The 18,701-nt window shown below is 42.3% G+C and overlaps 1 protein-coding gene across 3 annotated transcripts in view; it reads left to right on the forward strand.

Moving 5' to 3' along the window:
• The first annotated feature begins 210 nt into the window (after nucleotides 1-210).
• The window catches only part of greb1l (GREB1 like retinoic acid receptor coactivator), a 49,593-nt gene continuing 31,102 nt past the window's right edge, over nucleotides 211-18,701 (forward strand). For 2 of the 3 annotated variants that reach the window (XM_030075033.1, XM_030075035.1), the window contains exon 1: nucleotides 211-283. The gene's annotated coding sequence lies outside the window, so the exon portion shown is untranslated. Of the gene's footprint in view, nucleotides 284-16,899; nucleotides 17,037-18,701 lie in introns of those variants that run through there. The other variant, XM_030075034.1, reaches the window with a different exon arrangement.

The raw sequence follows: 18,701 nt of genomic DNA on the forward strand, positions 1-18,701 counted from the left end.
TTGCTGCACATTTGGAAGTCAGTGTTGCTGTTTTCTGATTTTTTCTGATTTGTAGGCCCAGAGGAACACACGTCCAGTTCAGCTCTGTCCCCTCTGAACCAAACGGTACATACAGTAAGTCCCTGACGTCACATGGCGGCTCCCTGGCCGTGCGCCGCTCAGCTGTAGAGGGGCAAAGCGGAGCGGAGCAGCCTGCTGGTCGGACCCCGGGACTCAAGCAGCCGAGGCTATCACCCGATTCTGCACGGACATGGCGCTCAAACGCGATCCGACGTGGACCAAGGTAGGCCTGCATGTCTCATAGTTCCCAGTTCCAGACACCTGTAAGATATTACAGGCCGTGGGAAGCCACATTAGTGATCGCGCAGGGGATTAGTCCGTGCGCTCTAGTCCACGCAGGTGACGGCGCTACGGCAGCCGGTCGTCCGCGATGCTGCACAGAGATGCTGGAAGAGGCGTTCATAGCCCAAGTTTCTGCATGAGCAAATCCCCTCAAGCGTCACCAACTGTCGTGAGGAAACTGTGCAGGTTATTTTACGGAGAGGTGGGATTAAATTGTAATGTGAAGCAATGATCTACTGCTCTCTGAATCAAGGACTGTGTGAATGCTCAGAAACACTGAATGAATCCCTGTTTTTCTCAGTTTGCACCATTATACTTTATTTTGCATCTTAACTAGAGTCGCCTTTACTAGAAATTGTTCAGCTTTGATTGAAAATTAACCCTTTGAGCATATCACAGATGAATGTGTCAGTGTGGTATGTTGTATTTTTATTTATTTATTTATTTATTTTAACTTGTGGCAGATAAGCCGGGCAGTGATGTACAGTGTCAAATGAGCAGTCTGTTTGTTTATGGAATTTGCAGAAGAGTAGGTAATAGCCTTACCAAACAGTTGACACAGGATTATTCAGATATTCTGAGATGGTGACTGATAGTGTGACTTATCACTTTCTCACTGATTAATCATTGTTGAGTAAGTTATGACATACCTGGAAACTAGGCCACTAATTTACACTTTTTGTCTGTTGAGCACAGTTGTAGTGTTACCTAAGGGTTGGTGTTGAAATATGCCTCAGCAGCCGAGATAAAGACGTATCAGATAAGAGTGACCAGGAGATGTAGTTTGTGGTTTGTCATTGTAATTACAGGCAAACCAGTCTGTCTTGACCAGATGTAATCTGCCATCCCACATGTTTCATGTCCCAAAGGTTGCATTCCTTATGTCTCCAACTGACACCCCCCCAACACACACACACACACACACACACACACACACACACACACACAAACACATACACACACTCTAACATCTAGTCACTTTACAGCTTATTATAATGCATTTCTTTTTAACCAGAATCCTGAATGCATGTTACACCTTATATCAGGACAAAATCATTATTAACATTATTATCAGTAGTATTTTTTTCCATTTCACAGAGCCGCTAATAATGCAAATTCAGTTACAGCGCTGCTACAGAGAATCACAAAAGCTGAACAAAGTCACTGTTGTTGCTAAGGCAGTGTTTAACAGCGCTGGTCCAAACAACCAGCAACCCATATTCACTGCCATGCAGTGGTGTCCAGTTTATTTTATTCATTTATTTTTTTTTATGCAATTAGGCTGACTGGAAACATTATTTGTTGGTGGTGACGGTAGATTCCTTATAGCTGATATGTAGTGTTAGGTTTGAACCATTCAATCTACATTAAGAACAGATATTCCACCAGAGTGAAATGTTGCTTTAGTACAGTACAATGTGATTGTGTGGTGAGTAGGGGTGTTTTGTATGTGTGAATTGTGAATGCGCTGGGTGGCCTGTCTCGCCTAGAGCACGCGCAGCCCTGTCACAGAGGGCAAGGGCTGCAGGGGTCAGGGGGCTCTGAACGCTGACCATCTGGCCCTTGGGGGGCTGGTTTCCTCACTGGCTGCCTTTGTTCCCCGCGAACAATTGGGACTTAATCTGGGGAGGAGATAAGTGCAGCCTCTGTGACACCGCCGCTGCTCTCGGACAGGTCTCTCTCTTTTTAGCCTTGAAGGAGACATCTCTTTCTCACGTGTTGCCTTGTGTAGTCCTTGTGCTCGGTGATGGGCATTTCTTCCCGCCTGATTGGTACATCTTCATGTTGTTTTCTCAAATGTGAGTCACACGCTGGCATTGGGATTACTGGATGTTAAAAGGACAGCTGTAAATCATTTTATTCAACCATTCATTAGGCTGGTTTCTTTCTCACAATGAATTAGGTGGAATACTAATCTTGTACTCTACGGTATCCAAAATGTCAAATTCTATGTTGCATGCCGCTCTTGTTACGCAACAATTGTGCATTTTCTCATGGCTTTAAGACAAAAATATTTCCCTTTTAGCAAAGCAGATGTCAAACTTCTTACAATCCTACAAGGGAAATCATTCACACTGAAAAGGGGCCCTACTTCTAAAAATATTCATACTAAGCATGTTCAAATGACTGGATTTTAAATCTTTTATCTTGTTCCTAGTGACATAACAGCAGTGCCTCTCTGTTTTTTACCCATCCTCTTATTCACAGTTGTTTCTTAGTGCTCAGACCTGCTGTGAAGGACAGAGGTTTTCCTAAATCCAGCGTGACATTTCTCACAAGAAAAGCACTCCCAAGGTTGAAATAGACCACTATTGCAGGCCCATTTGTACATAAGGCAATTGTTACCAGGGTAACAGTTTCATGATTAAATTCATTTCCATCACCACTGTGTCTCCTGCTATTCTTCAAGCCTCCCTATTTGCTCATCGGGCCCTTGTAGAATCTGTTTATCCTCTGAGGAAGAAAAAAAAAAACAAGATGCATGTTCATTTGAAACCCCAGATCAGGTTGCATGGCATATTTCATTCACACATTTTCTAATTATTCCTCTCTGTTTTGACAAAGCAGTGTGTAATGGGTCACTCAAATGTGCAGTTGGTGTCAACAAAAAGGCACACGTAACAATTGATTACCAATCCAGTCAGGAATGTGGAGGTTTAAGTTTCTCGCTGTGGCTTTGGCCAGCTCCAGAGACCCATGATTTTCAATACTGATCTATTAGGAAGATTCATCCACACAAACCGCCCGCACAGATCATTTGCGATACCAATTTGATCTCAAAAACACCACAGGGGCCATGCAATCAGATGGATAATTGCTGCTCTTGATGCTTTCAGATGAAATCTTCTTAGAGGCTCTTTGGGAGCAGTTGCGGGGTTTCCTGATCCTGAGTACAGATGGTAGGAGAGACAAAATCCCAGCTTGGGAAATCTGTGCTATTGTTTAACACTTTTTTTGACAAGGATGTGACAGGAGCCAGAAAACAGGTGGCCCTCAACACAGTCATCATCCATCAAACTGCTGGGGCAGGAGCCTCATTCAGAATATTCCTCATATTCCATGTTGCTGTTTGACCTGGAGAGATGATCAACATGGTGATATTTTATAATAACCATCATCAATAAATAGCAAACTGAGGAGAATTAATTACACTTAAGTTAATAGTTATTTTACTGTTAACAATGAAGTTATAATTAATAATGTTTACTAATTATTAGTATTGCTGTACACATACACACAAAACTAACTACACAAAATTAAACCCAGATAGAGACCTGACATTTGGCTCTGCTCATATGCTCACACCATAACACACACCACTGACAAGCACAATATAACACAAACGTAGCATGAGTGAGGTTATACTACATTCAACTAATGATAATATATCATACATTATAGAATTTTTAATATTAGTAAAAAATATTAATTATCATTTCTTTTTTGTCACTATTAAATAGCTATTAATTAACTATCAATTTACTGTTTATCAATGATTGCTAGTATAAAGTGTTACCTGCAGTATCTTTAACTGGATTCCTTGATATCAATATTGTAATGTTATTGTGGGCATGTCTATTAGTGCTTTCATATTATATTTATGAACAAGAGCAGGACATTCTATATCGATATCAGTAAATAAATTGATCAATAAATATCAGTAAATTGCCCAATCCTATGTTAAACGCTGCTAACCAAATAATAAAACAGGAAAACTTTCATTTTGTGTCGGATTTTATGTTTTTGCCAAATACAGAAAAATATATTCAAGCATGTTTAGAATACATGACATAGATTACAAAGATGGTTCTGCAATCACACAGCCTAATCTGAGGCAAGGGGACTTAGTCAAATTATATCGGCTGCTCCGCATTCTAAGTAGCAGTTTAGTTAATTACCACAGCACGGTCCGTGTGCATTACATGACATCAGCAGCCTCCTTACTCAGCCGAAAATGTTCACTGGCTTATTAAAGTCCTCTCAGAGGCCAATTTCAAGGAACATCAGTAATGAGCATTATCTCACTGCCGTTCTGCAGAGCCAAGTGTCTTCTGCATGGATGCTTGTAAACTTTTAACCTGTCCTTTTATTGGGGGTCAAGAATGCCAGGAACCCATCTGCACAGTCAGCTCTGTGTAAAACTGCAAGGGACGGAAATTATTCATACTGATTTTGTAAGGGACATCCATCGCAGAAATATAGTTTGTCCAGAATCTGTGTTTTTATTTTAATTTAAGGAAGTGGCGCTTCCTTAAATTAAAGGAAGTGGTAATTTATTGAGGTTTTAACCCTAGAAAGTAGCCTTAGTAGAAATAAGCTGTTTTTAAATAACCGTTTTAAAAGATTATCTAAGAAAGTGCGCCATTGTTTTGGTCATTTTCTCCTTTTTTGGCCTTTTTAGAGGCTAAATTGCTCTCTAGAAATGCAGCATGAAAGTGGAGGGAGACAGAGCATAGATAAGGCTGAGAGAGAGAGGCATGAGTATGGAAGTTTGGGGAGGGGAAGAGTCAAGGAAAAGAGGCTAAAACAGATGTGGGAGTGATGAGGAAAGAAACAAGGCAGCTGCATGCGGGCAGCCGGTGAGATACAGTAGAACAGCATTCATCTGAGCCTCAGATGTTTGACTGAGCGGTTTAGTAAACAGGTAGAAGGGTGGAGCCGCGTGCACATGGGTGGAGCGCAATGTGAGCCAAACTGTATCTACTGTATGAAGGTGTATGACACAGTTGACAATTGGATCATTAAAGCCAATCTCACAAAGGCCCGAGCCCCTCCCCCGGCTGAAAGGAGATGTCAAAGGTCTGTGACCTCTTCCATTTATGTGCATTGATCCCTCTGGTGGAGGTGGGGCTTGCTCTGCAAAGCCCTCCACCATCAGCTGTTATTTCTTAGTTTCACCTGCATGAAGAGGAACTAGTATGTCTTTACATTTGCTAATATGTCTATTATCAGATTAATGAGCACTGCTGAGTTAGAGCCACATATTGAACAATAATGAACCAACGGCGCCATTTGCAGATGTTTGCAAATCTTAATTTTACTTACCAGCACAATAGCTGTATTTTAAATAGTAAGTAAGCTTCCTTTCTGGATGTGATCAAGACTATATTTACAACCTTGGGTTATATAAATTATTTTTTCCCCCCTCAAATTCAGTTTTAATGCTGTTGCATATTCTCCCCAAGGACTCATTCATCCTCATTTTATTTCTCTGTATAACTCTGATAACAGGGTTTGTATGAGTTCAGCTGACAGATTTGTTAGGACATACCAGCCTTCTCTAAATATCTGACCATGAAGTTGTGCTGTTTGGTGTGAGTCTACTTCACGCCCTGGTGTTTACGACCTGCTTAGGAGTGAAGGGGAAGGGGAAAGTCTCTGTGGACCAAAATTCCTTGCAGCTAAAAGAGTTTTTTTTTTCTCACAGCACTGGAACTTGGCTTGTAATGATGGATGAAAGGAACTTACAGTCAGAAAGCTAGGACATGGAGTACGTAGGAGTGCATCCAAAAGACTGGCCCGAACATCCTGCTCTGCTTTGTTGTGAGGGAGGCTGTGGGTGTGGAATGTTTGTGTGTGTGTGTGTGTGTGTGTGTGTGTGTGTGAGTGAGTGTGTGAGTGTGCATTTATGCATGTGTGGAACATGGCCCTTATAGATGGCTCTTCCTGTTGTAATGTTAGTTATCTAAAACTTTGGCAAACAGGACAGGTTCTTATCTTAACCTTCACCCACCTCACCTCCACAATCTATAACTTATCAATAATAACAGTCTTTATTAGCAAGCCGCCCTGCAAAGCACAATTAGAGAGCGCAAAAGCATAGCTGAAATCAACTTTGCAAAAAAATCTTCAGCTTAAACAAGTCATTAGGTTTCATATTGGGTCATACAATCTTGTTTTTTCTCAAAACAAGGGTTAAAAAAAAACTGCCAGTGGAATGAGATAATCCTTGGCTCTAATGCATTTGAACTTGTTTCCAGAATTTCCTTAAATCACGTGTCATTTTCTTGATACTAAAACCTTACTAAAACTATACAAAAACTTTATTCTGCCTTATTATTATTTCTGTTTCGAAATATTTATACTAGAGGGATTAACCTAATCCCACGGGAAGATTTTTGTTTACTTGTTCTAAGGGAAAAAAAGATTTGAAGACTGAATGCATACTGACTAAACGACTTCTTAAAATGGATATTTTTTGCAGTTTGTAAAGCAAAAGTCCAGCTTTCTGCCTCCGCTGCCCTTTACCCATCTCCTCCCATAGCCTTCCACAGCCCTCTTCTCTCTCCCTCCCTCGCACTAGATCACATCAAAGCTGAAATAGCTCTCTGGCAGAAATGAATGGAACTTATCTGGACATGCCCCCAAGCTGTTCGTCAGGAAGCGTGTCCGGAGCCAAGTCAAAGGGTTGCCATTAAGCGTGCGTGCATGTGTGTGAGTGTGTTTACGTGGGGGAGTGATGGCATGTCAAGGTGAAGGATGAATCAGGAATTTCAGTCTTTTGTTCCCTGGGCTGAGCTCTTTTTCATTATCAGCAGTAATAAACAAATGAGGTTCGTAACCCTGACACCTGAGGCATTGCATCCCGTAGCATATCGCAGTGGGATCACAGCAGTGAGCGCTGACCTCATGTCTCCGCTGCCCACCCCCCTCCCCACCTTTTAGATCAATCTGGTGGATTCTGTGGGCTCCATTTCACTGATGCGGGCTCCTGAGCTGCAAAGTGTGGTGTCGGGGCTTCTTGAAGAGCACTTAACAATAATGTATTCTCATCCTGACTGTAGAAATCGGGAGAGCATCCAGCTGAGAGTTCCCTCTCACATGGTACTGTTGTGGAACAGTGTGTTCTCACAGTCTGTTCTGCTTTATTTCCCCTGCACAGCGATGCCAGGCGCAGTGGAACAGAACCTGCAGCCAGAAATTACTGCCTGCAGCTTACTAATTCTTTTTAAAGAGCACTGTGTGTGCCGTGCCACTGGCTGCACCACAGCACAGCAGTCTGAGAGAAAGTTCACGGTGAATGAATCAGCTTGTTTTGGACTTTTGCTACGAGCTGCAGGCTTTCTGTGGAGATAATCACTGTTTGAACCATTCATCACAGTGGGATTTTTTAAATGTATTAACATGTCAGTTAGTTTCAGTCATGAAAGCATTAGGTCATAAATATATTTTTAGATTGTGGCTTGTTTTAGACAGTCTGATCGTATCAGTGTAACATTTATTACATCCATTTAACTCAAATGTTCATCCTGTTTGTCGTCTGTCATTATTTCTTGTTTGTTATGCTTGTAATCTACTGTATAGTACCTGCGACAAGCCTGGTAAACATTTGCAGAAGCTTTCAGGGTCTCTCTGTGTTTCATTACGTGGCCCACAAAGAGTGTGTGTGAGAACCAGGGTTGTGCAATGAAAGGATGTGGAGCCCATGTTTTTATGCTCCCTGCCATACGGAAGTAAGATCACCAATTAAAAGTTATTACACAACAACAGCTTAACCCCTTAAAACTCTGGGGGAATCAGTGCAGGATGAAGTGGCATCCGGTTCCAACGCTTTATTGAAGTTACATCACAGTAAGAGTTGAGTGAAATACTCCCAGGCCAAACCCAAGATGACATTGTTATGGCTGCACCATTACAGCAAATAGAAAATAAGTAGAGGTCTTGTGCATCATTTTATCCACATTTCCATGCAATAGGACATATTGGGTGTCTTTAGAAACCTCAGGATCTCCACTAGCATTTAAAATAAAATCAGTTTGCACAAAACAACTCGACCATGCAGCAATGACAAATTCACCCGTGCAGAGTTAAGAAGGTTAATGCCAGTTAGTCTCTAATTTTTGGCACACAAATAATATCAGCTGACTCAGCCGCACTGTTGATGAGTTTTTTTATTGTGATTTATTTATTACAGCTCTCCCTTATAGGTTACAGTTTTTGGTTAATTGTGGTGTTTAATATGGGAAATTTGTTTAGCCGTGTTGGTCTGGTGAGGCAGGACATCTTCCTAACAGCACTGAGGATTTTAGCCGGAAGATTTCCCGTAGGACTGCAGCAGCGTTGTTGCCTGTAATCCAGTATATGCACTGTCCTAAGTCCAAACACGCACATACACAAACACCATTTCAAACAGGTCATTCACCCTCTCGCTCTATCTCTGCCTTCATATTGAAACACAAGGTCACAGTGCATTGATGCTGCCAGGTTCTGTGGGGGAGAGGGCTGTCTCTGTTTGAGGGCTTTTCCATAGGCTGTCACAGATTGTCCAAGGCCACGGTGACCTGGACCCAGCAGCCAGCCCTCTGCCGCTGCTAGGATTCAGCGTTCCTGTCTAGCAGCGGAGAGCTCTGTCGGTCTCTCTCTCTCTGTCTTGTTCTCCCCCTCCCTGTGGACTATTACATTTTCTACTCAAAAATACAATCATCCGAGGAAATCAGGCTTACAAAGAACAGCTACAGGCCTGGCTACATGTTTTGATAAGACAGAGCAAAATGCCAGCACAAATATTTACTGGTGAAGAGGAGAGGATGAGTCTCCCTTGCTCATCTTGCCCCAGATGATAAGCGCTCCAGGGCCAAGTTGAGAACTGTTACAGCTGCACTCACACACCCTTCATTACAGTGATGCATCAGAGCTGTGTTTTGGTTATTGCTATGCAAATACAGCTGAATATAACATCATCATCAACAGCCATTTTTCGCAATACCATAATGATTCTCTATCTTCTTGTTTCTGTATGTATTGTTTATGCACTTCATTTTCATATGAAGATTCAAGAGATTCAAGATTTAAGAGTATTATTGTCATATGTACCGTAAAACAGATAGTTACATTGTATGATGAAATCTTACCAGCCACCCCCCATGCCAAAAGTGAAAAAAGTAAAAATATAAATTTTGAAATATTACATTTTGAAATACATTGTGTGAAATAACTTGCTTTGAACCAGTTTGTTTCCCCATCATATATTATGTTGTATATTTTATTTGCCTACGCACATACTAAGCAGGAGGTTGTGTTTTAAGCTCTGTTAAACATTTTCAGTCGGTTCTGTAGTGTGCTGCAATATATTGTGAGACAAATATGTGATAACTATTAATTATGTGATCATTTTTGATAATTTTTACATTGTGAGGTCCTCTCCAACACCATCCCCTGGTTATGGCGTGTTTCTTTGGCTTGAACAGATGTGTTGCTTAGCTGAGTTGGCTTAGAGTTTTGTGCTTGGCTCTGCTGTGCATTTTAGATGTATTGTTGTTAAGGATCAGCTCTTTGATGAATAGAAACATTTAAATAAATTCAATCTCAAATGGACTCCTGATCCATCAACTCCGCCACATAGAATAAAGCAGGGAACAATGGCTGAAAAGACAGAAGGAAGACATTTGAAGTTTCTTTTGGTGTCATCATCCCACTTGGCAACTAGGCAACTTTTTCACCACCATTTTTATCTGCCTCACCGCAACATCCAAGGAGTCTTGCTTAAACTGGCACATCTGTCGGTCAGGAAAATATCCCATCTCTCAGAGGGATCAGTGCAGGACGAAGAGGCATCAGGCCTGAATAGGTTTACTGTCACTTTTTCACATCAGCAAGGTTTGTGTGTGGGGTCAAGCCCCCAACAAAGGATAGCCCTGCTCCCTTTGTCCCATTAAGACAAAAAGAGTCCTGCTGCTGCTGTGGCTCTTGCTGGACTAAGGTGGACTGATGGGATTTAAGTGTGGGTTCTGTCACCGGGGGCAACCTGGTGTGTATTAATCGGCTGGTAAAGGAGATGTGGTGAGGGGATGACGGGGGTTGGGGAGACGGGGGTGGGGTGCTGCTGATGCAGCAGTGCCGCCTGGGGTCAGGAAGAGAGGCATGATGGATACAGCTGATCGCCCAGTAAGGAAGTCTAGAGGGCAGGAGAGGGGGCTCCTTCCTCGGGACATTCAGGATCCCCTTTGTCATGGTGTCACTCAAATGGATTCAAGGTGGCTCTCAAACTTTTTTCAAGGAGGAAAAGAAAGGAGAGGTCCTATTGTGAAAGGTGGCTTCTCTCTGTGGCTGCCTGATAAACACAAGAGACCTCTTTCTTCTGTCTTCTCCACATGCGCTCAGCACTGCTGCATGGCTCAATTGAGTTAGTGTGTCTGCTGCTGAAATCTTAGAGGGATGGCTTGGATTGCCTGTCTTTTGAATCGGTGCCTTTTGTGTACATTTCTGCATTTGCAGTTTGAAACGTGGAACAGCTGATCACCACTGTAATTTGCAGCAGCCAAAATATGTAGACTACAGCTGATCAATTACACAAAATATTACAAAACATCTAAAAACAGCTAAGTGCCACATATCACAGGGGCTGCAATTTGTTGATAAAGATAAAAGATAAAATGTGTGACAGAATACCATTATAAATGAATGCAAATGTAAGAAAACATGTTTGGTTGGTTTAGACCTCAGGACAAAATCACATCATCATTTTTCAGTGAAAAAATTGTGGATCAATCACAATATCTGTCAAAATAACAGAGTGCATTATTTTATGATATTGTTGAGCCTCTGATTAGACAAGGTCCTCTGATGAAAACTATGGATGCTTTGACTGTGATTTTTCTTGTAGTGCTAAATCATTGGGGTGTGAGATATTTTGGTGTATTAAATGTCAGACTACTGACAGACGTCCTGAGGCAGTGATGATTTCTCAAAGTGCATAGTACCACCTCGCTTTGACCGTCATTCGATGTGCAGGAAGGGCAGAGTGCAGCGCAGGCCAGCGCCCGGAAGCGGAACCCGACCCCTTGCTTCTCCTGTCATCTGATAAGAGCCGATGTTTTGATAGTGCTAGCCCTCTCAACGTGATCCATGACTCCCCTTTTACACCCCATAACAAACAGGGCTGTCTAAACAACAATTTATGGCCGGGACAAGGCCTGGTCAACCATCATCAAAGATCCAGTCAGGGATGAGCCATTAGGTGTTGACCAGATGTTAAAAGGAGCTGTGGTGGTGCTTGTAGGAAAGATTATTAGCTTAATGCCCCTCTAATATACAGGAGATAGAATAAGGAAATTAGTGAACAGAAAAATAAGTGATTTTATTAACATATACTAAGCATGAATATACATTTTTATTAACATTTACATCTATATCTAAATTTTAATGATTCTTTCAGCTTAGGCTTAGTTGAGAAACAAAATATGTTTCTATAATATGTGCATTTTATTTCATGTAATTCTAAATTCTTCCTCTAAAATATTGTTTATACATGTCCATGAATATCATCATTGATCAAAACTTTCATGTGTATAATGAATATTACTTATGCATGCGGTTACTATTACTCTGGGCCTCTGCTCATCTGCTGCACAGGTAACTCACTATGAGCTGCAGGTCAAACTTTTAATCAAATAGAAGTGAAAGGCCAAAGTCCATTTCAGCTTCTGTGTAAAAATATAAATCCACAGATAGAGAGAGGATTTCCATTGGTTAAAATCTTGCAGTTACTCTTGACACTCAAGGAATGTTTTCATTTAAATGACCTCCTCCTTTCCCTCAGTTTGCCCTTTACCATTGACCGTTGTTTGACCACTGCCCATGACAGATTTACAGTATGACATAGAACTCATTGTTGTCTTATTCAATATGGCTGCCTTGAATAAGTCCATAAATGCATTAGAGTCCTGTGTCCCGCTCTGTTGTTCAGACCGAGGTGAACTGGCGTTCAACCCGGCAGTGTCGTAAAATGCAGATTGGGTTCACTTACTGGCCTTCCATTTTATTACACAGTCATGAACGGCATTGTAAACTGTCACTCATCCTTCACTTTCATTCATTTATTTTATCAGGGATGAAAGCCAAGAGAGCAGATCTTTCTGTTCCCTGTTCACACTATCACAGAACCGACATTTTGGAAAGAGAAGATAGGAGGAAGATTGGGTGCTATTTGTGCTCCTAACACTCAGTCAGATGTATAAAATGTGGTGAGGATTTATAGCAGAGGCAACACTGTCAAGATTCAACAAACCCTTTTAGCCTTGCAAAAAGTTGTTTGTGATGAATTTTAAAAAGGCATAATAATAGTTGAAGAGTGACTCTGTTAACGTGATTATTAACACATGGAGAAGACACATCGCCCAAGGACCTAAATGTTACATTTCTTTGTAGACAATGTTCAGTTTTGTTCAGCTAAACTTTATCAAATATTTTGGCAAGCATGAGGTAGAATATGTAAAATGTAATTTAAGAGTAACAATATTTGTCTGCGGTTTTCTTTAATGAGACACAAACAAACTGTTGTATCCATGTCAGGATCTGACTGTGCATCTTTTTTAAAAAATGCAAATAATACCATCAGCATAAGTATAAATTTGTGCATGGATCCAGATGAGTGATTTGGCATGAGAACTTTACATATGAAACATGCTCACACTTAACCTCTTATTCAGTATTGTCAGTGAATAATATGATACAATTATTTTTTTCATTTTAGTAACACATTGAAATACTGTTCCTGTAAACAAACGACAAGCAGCTACAGTATTCTCCAGAAACCGGCTAGTTCTTCAGCGGGCTTGTTGTCTTTAGATTTTTCTGTTTGTGCTGCAACAAACATCAGCTGCCTTCGCTAATAAATGATGCCGGCCTTTGTCTGTGGCTGAGATTTAGTTTAAGGTTAAATGACTTGCCCTTAAACTCATCCACTGGGCCAGAGTGTGTGGCAAGGTCACCACTCCAATCAACCTGGTGTTAACACAAAGGCTGCTTGTCCCCCTAATGAATTAGCTCTACAGTCCCTCAGCAAGCTGCTACACCACCCTCCAGCCCCTCGTAGGCCTTCCCAGCCCTGCTGCCCTTTCACACGTACCCCCTGGCCCCTAATTTTGAAATGAGTTTTATAACTGGACAGTAAACTTCCAGTGGCTTAATGATGATGACTTCTTCATCTGCCCAAATGCTCCTTTTGTCCGCCCCTCCCCAGCCCTCAGCCCCCGGACCCTGCCCCCGCTCCCCCTGGTCACACCGGGCCTTAAACCCTGGTTCACCCCCCTTAATAGTTCCGCAGATAATCTCCAACAACACACACACACACACACACACATGCACACACACACACACACACACACACATACACCCTCGGGCTATTATCTCCACTGAGCCTTGTTCTCGCTCCTTCTCTCTCTCTCTTTTTCCCGGTTGCTGCCGACTTCAGCAATGGCATTCAGCTGGAATGTTTGCCTTTTGTTTGTTTGGCCCACTAGAAAGGCATGAATGACCTCAGCTCATCTGCTATCCTCACTAGCAGCGATTTGCACTTCAGGGCCCAGCAGGTAGTCCAGAGGTGGGGTTTGGAGAAGGCTGTGGGGCTTTTATAAGGAAATTAGAGCAGTGGACTGCCACCCGGATAGTAATTGACAGTGCGAGTCCTCACACCCTCAGCGTCAGCTAGCCAACATGAAGCGGGTGAAATCTGTTGCGGGAATTTTCACATGGTGGCTGTTGTTGTTCTGTCTCTCATTTTCGTTCTTGACAGTTTAGCTACGGGATGGTTTTTCCTATTATAAGTGTCAGACGTGTTAATTGGCACCTCGGTCCCTTGTACTTCCTCCCCACCTGATACTCATCCCTCATCTCTCAGATATGTCAATTGACCGTGTGGGTCTCATTTACAGAGGGCCTTCACCTTCCTAAATTATTAAAGCTCTCGACCTTGTCGTGTTGTGAATGGCTGCCTGTCATGTCAGAGGGTAGATATGTACATTATTTAAATTAATCCATATTAAATGAGTGGCAATGACAAGTTTAGATAGTCGAGTGCACCATGTCTACTGCGGTCCTGTATTTAACTCCAAGCTGTTCCACGGTGTTGGTCAGCTGTTGAGCCAACTAAGACAAAGCAGTAGCACTCCTCTGGGAATCTTAAGACTAAGGGGAAGCTGCCCCCCCCCACTGGCTCCACAGTCCCTCTGCAAAATCTGAGACCCCCTGCTCAAGATCTCCCAGAACCCCCCAACCTGTCACGTGACTCGTCTTTCCTCAGGTGGCGGTGGCAGGGATACTTCCCCTTTGTCAGGTCCTTTAGCAGCAGCTCAATGCAGCGGTGAAGGATGGGCTCGGGGGCGGGCAAGCATTCAATCCGGGCTCTTTTGTTTTTTTCCATGGGGTCTTTTGAGGCCAAAGAAATTGCTGGGTTTACTCATTATCTCCATTTCAAATGGGCTATTTAAAACTGGCCGTGTCAAAGTCAGGGGCTTAGACATAAATCACGGTGACAGCTCTTTTCCCCAAGTTGAACTTGTGGCTGCGCCGATATCGCCGCGGATCGATCAATGCGAAGAGATTTCACTTCCATTGAACCTTGTAACAATAGGGGTTTTTACTTTCCAGTAATTTAGATCACACAAAGCAGAGATTTTCTGTCAGATGTGATCCACTGCACTGTTTGAGACTCATACAGCAGGTCTACCATGTGTGGTCTAAAACAACATTAACTGGACAAATTTCACAGTCAAACTCAAGCCCAATGTTTGGACAAAGGGGGCTGATTGAGAGAAATGAGTGCATGAAAGCGCCGTAAGGGCTAATGGAGGCCCTGATTGGCTGATTGGCTCGCGTGGTGGTTTACAGCTGTCCCTCACGCTGCCTGTGCCCCACTATAACCATTGGAGAGGAGGTGAGAAGAGCTGTATACAACTTGATTAAAACAACTGTTGACTGTGTCTGTGGTAATGAACTGGAACATCAGTCTCACAGATCAGTGAAGCAAGAAACCCGGGCCTGCAAAGTGAGATGTTTTACTAAAAGCTTTATGGCTGAGTGAAATATGATTCTGAGAGTATTTACTGCTAAAGAAACTGAACAACCAATGACAAACTTTAATTCCAACTTGCTTTCCATTATTGCTTTCTGTGCAGACATTTTCTTTTTTTCTTTTTTTTCAAATTGAAAACAGATGCTGCTTTTTTTGTGCTCAATTGAGATGATTGCTATTTTAATCGATCAGTCCGAAGTTAAGTATTGGTACTAAAGGGAGACTTAGAAACCCATTGCCATTGTTAGTGTTGAGTGCATCTGCGCTGCCATCAAGTAGATGCGTGTTTACTCAGTCCTGCTATTTACCTGACAAATTCTTGCTGACTTTACTTAACAATGAAATTAATTAGTTGTCAGGAAAACAGGCTCGGCAAGCTGTTTTGTACATAGCAACCTCTTTTCCACGGTTAAGGCCACAGTAAATGATTAACATAAGATATTAGCATTGGAAACTTACTATTGCAGCCATAGCAATTCCCAGGCTGTGTAGATGCAGTTAGACTTGGCAGTCTGCTGGCTTGAGGTGCTTGCCATTCAAAGTCATGGGATAGGCAGGTGTGGGCATGACTGTGTTACGGGACGGTGTGTTATTTTCAAAAACATTGATATTAGACTGTTTTTGAAACTTTGGAAGGATTTTTCGAATATTGCATGTGAGGACACAAATTCGAGAGGAAAAATTTATTTGATCACTCACATTTTTCAAGTAAATTTGACATTTCACTCAGATGTAGATGTGTATATCATCTAATCTTTTTGGCAGTGAAGGACACATACCAAAGTACTTTTCTGTGCAATGTTTTCAGTCCAGAGTCTTTTGGTGATGTCCAGAAAATCTGCTCCCTCTCCACTTGGCACCGCAATGATAAGGCATGTCACTTAGGCTATAATGACATTTAATCCCCAACATCTGCCAGCGCCTGTTGATTTGTGGTGCATCTCCGTTTATTTATTTTGACCAGATGAGCCCCTGGTATTTACAGCAGGAGTAAAAAGCCCAGTGAGGGGTCAATCCCAGGCAAGGCTACCAAGACAAAATGCTCAAGCTGACCAGACATTCTAGTCCCCGTTTTGCTGGGGACTGATTTTCCTGTCTCTGAATTGGCCCCAATAAAAAGAAGGGTGTGGCAGAGAGAGAGAGAGAGAGAGTGAATTAGGAAGAGCATGAGAGCGAAGATTTGATTATAAGACACCCCACCCCCCATTAAGGAAGACAAGAGGCCCGGTTCTGCTTCCGCATCACTCCGTGCCCGCGGTGGATGTCTTGGAGGGCGATTGGCGTACGATTGGCGTGCGGGGGGTCACGCGTGGCAGTGCGCCGTGGCGGTGTGGCAGCAGGGAGATGCTGGCCCTCTCTTTGTTTCCCTCCATAGCTCCTCAGTCCTCCAAGAGCATCTGTCACCACAGGGGGTCAGCAGGGCCAAGATGAATGAGCCCCCGGTGGATTCCCTCCCTCCTTGGCAAATGGCATAAGACAGGGGAGGGCATAGAAGACTTTGGGGGAGGGGTTTGTGTGTGTGTTGGTGGGTGTATGTGTGTGTGTGTGTGTGTGTGTGTGTGTGTGTGTGTGTGTGTGTGTGTTTGTTTGCATGTGAGTGAGAGAGAGAGAGCGAGAGAGAGAGAGAGAGAGAGAGAGAGAGAGAGGCGATCTGCTGTGGTGCAGGAAAGAGTGGGATTCCCAGTCTTCTCTATAGAGTATCATGATCAAGGTGGTTTGAGAAATACCAGGGAAGAGAGCAACTCCTCACGCTGCCTGGATATCACCAAACTTTTCACTCTTGCAAAGGATTTATGCCACTGAAAATGGACTACCTGTGAATTCCTTGACTCTGTGGGATTTACCTCTTTTGGATTTGGATTTTGAAGGACTTGGGACCGCTTGAGTCGTGGAGTCATGGAAGGTACAGGAGACACGTTTTAAAGTGTTTGCTCTGTCACATGGTGGCATTTGTCCCGGCATAACATTGATAAGATGGGCTTTTAGCACCTAATTTAGAGGACATGGAGAGATGTTAGTCCTTTTTCACATTTCCACCCCCTCACCCCTCTTTCTGATGTCTGATGGGCAGTGTCTCTCTCACCAACAGCCTTTTTAATGTTAAAAGTGAGCTGAGCGCTTTCTCGCATTTCTACTACTGGTGTGGGGCATTTTTGTGTTTAAGCATTACAATGACATTTAGATCGGTATCATTATTGTATTAACATTTTATCTGCACTTATTAGTTGGATGACTGTGGTGAAAGGAAAGCCTCTCAGTCATCAGGTAGTTAAAAGTACAGAATTTGGTAAATCATAGATTAACACATTTTAATCACTTTGGTTAGAGGATTAAACTTTAAACAGTGACTTAATTTTAAATTATACTATATCTTCACATCATCCTTCATTTTCTTTACTTTTTTCTGTGGAGTGTATGAACACTGTGGAATAATTTCCCCACATTTCTTAAGAAATACTTTGAAGTGAGGGCTCCCTTCAAGACTCCGAATGCACTCGAAACAGGTTAAGACGGGAAGGAAGTTTAATCCTGCCTCTCTGCCTCTATTGTCAACACTGTAATGTAATTATGCAGATGAAGAGACAAACAAAAGGAGGAGTGAAGAAAGAGAGAGACACACAGAGAGAAGGAGACAGAAGGCGGGGTTAGTGCAAGGGTTAGCTCAATGGGCTTGGAGTTAAATATCTAACATTTTTTAAGGATAGATGCCTTGATATCTGCCTGAGGTTTGGTCATAATGGTCACCTTGATTTTAAGCAAAATCATGACCATTGCCAGTTGGTGATGCAAAAAGTCCACATTAATGTCAAATTTATGCAGGTTAACTTGAGTTAGTTGTGTCATTTTCACCCACTTCTCTGACAGTCATCGGTTGTCACTCCTCATTGTGTTTAATCAAATTTTATATTTTATTTCTTACGTACATATGTTTGGGTTTATCAACAACTTCAGACAAGTATTCATAGGAAAACAAGGGACCATGATTTTTATCGAAAGAAAAGCTTTAAAATTGCGGTTTTAATTGTCAAAGCAAATGAATATCACACAAATAAAACATATTGATTTGCTAATTAAAAATTTGAAAATTATTATTTTTTTTAGTTTGACATTATCCAGGTTACATGAAGAAAATATTTTCTTGGAAAAGTCACAAACTGAATGGCGAATGAGTATGTAGGGCAGTATGAAGGGCAGATGAATTTAATTTTTATAGCGTTTTTATAGAGTTTTTGTAGCCACAGCAACACTGGATAACACTATAGGAAAGTGTGATGTATACATAGACTAAGTGTGTGTGTGCGTGTGTGTGTTCAGTGCGGATGTACTTGCATCAAAGCTGTATTCATTTCAGGTATGTGAGAAAGGTGCATGTCTTTAGCCATCGCCTTGAATTCCCCCTCTGGCGCTCGGTAAAGTGCTAAGCCAAGATGTCAGCCTAAATGATCCCTCAAATGTCATTACCGGAAAAACAGGACCCGGTGAAGCACCCAGGGCCGTACCTGCACTGGTGGCTAGATTTACGGCTCCTTCATCGTCATCTCAGGGGCCATCAGCGTCTCCCCCTGTG

Source organism: Myripristis murdjan, chromosome 17, assembly GCF_902150065.1.
Source record: "Myripristis murdjan chromosome 17, fMyrMur1.1, whole genome shotgun sequence".
NCBI classification, from domain to species: Eukaryota; Metazoa; Chordata; class Actinopteri; order Holocentriformes; family Holocentridae; genus Myripristis; species Myripristis murdjan.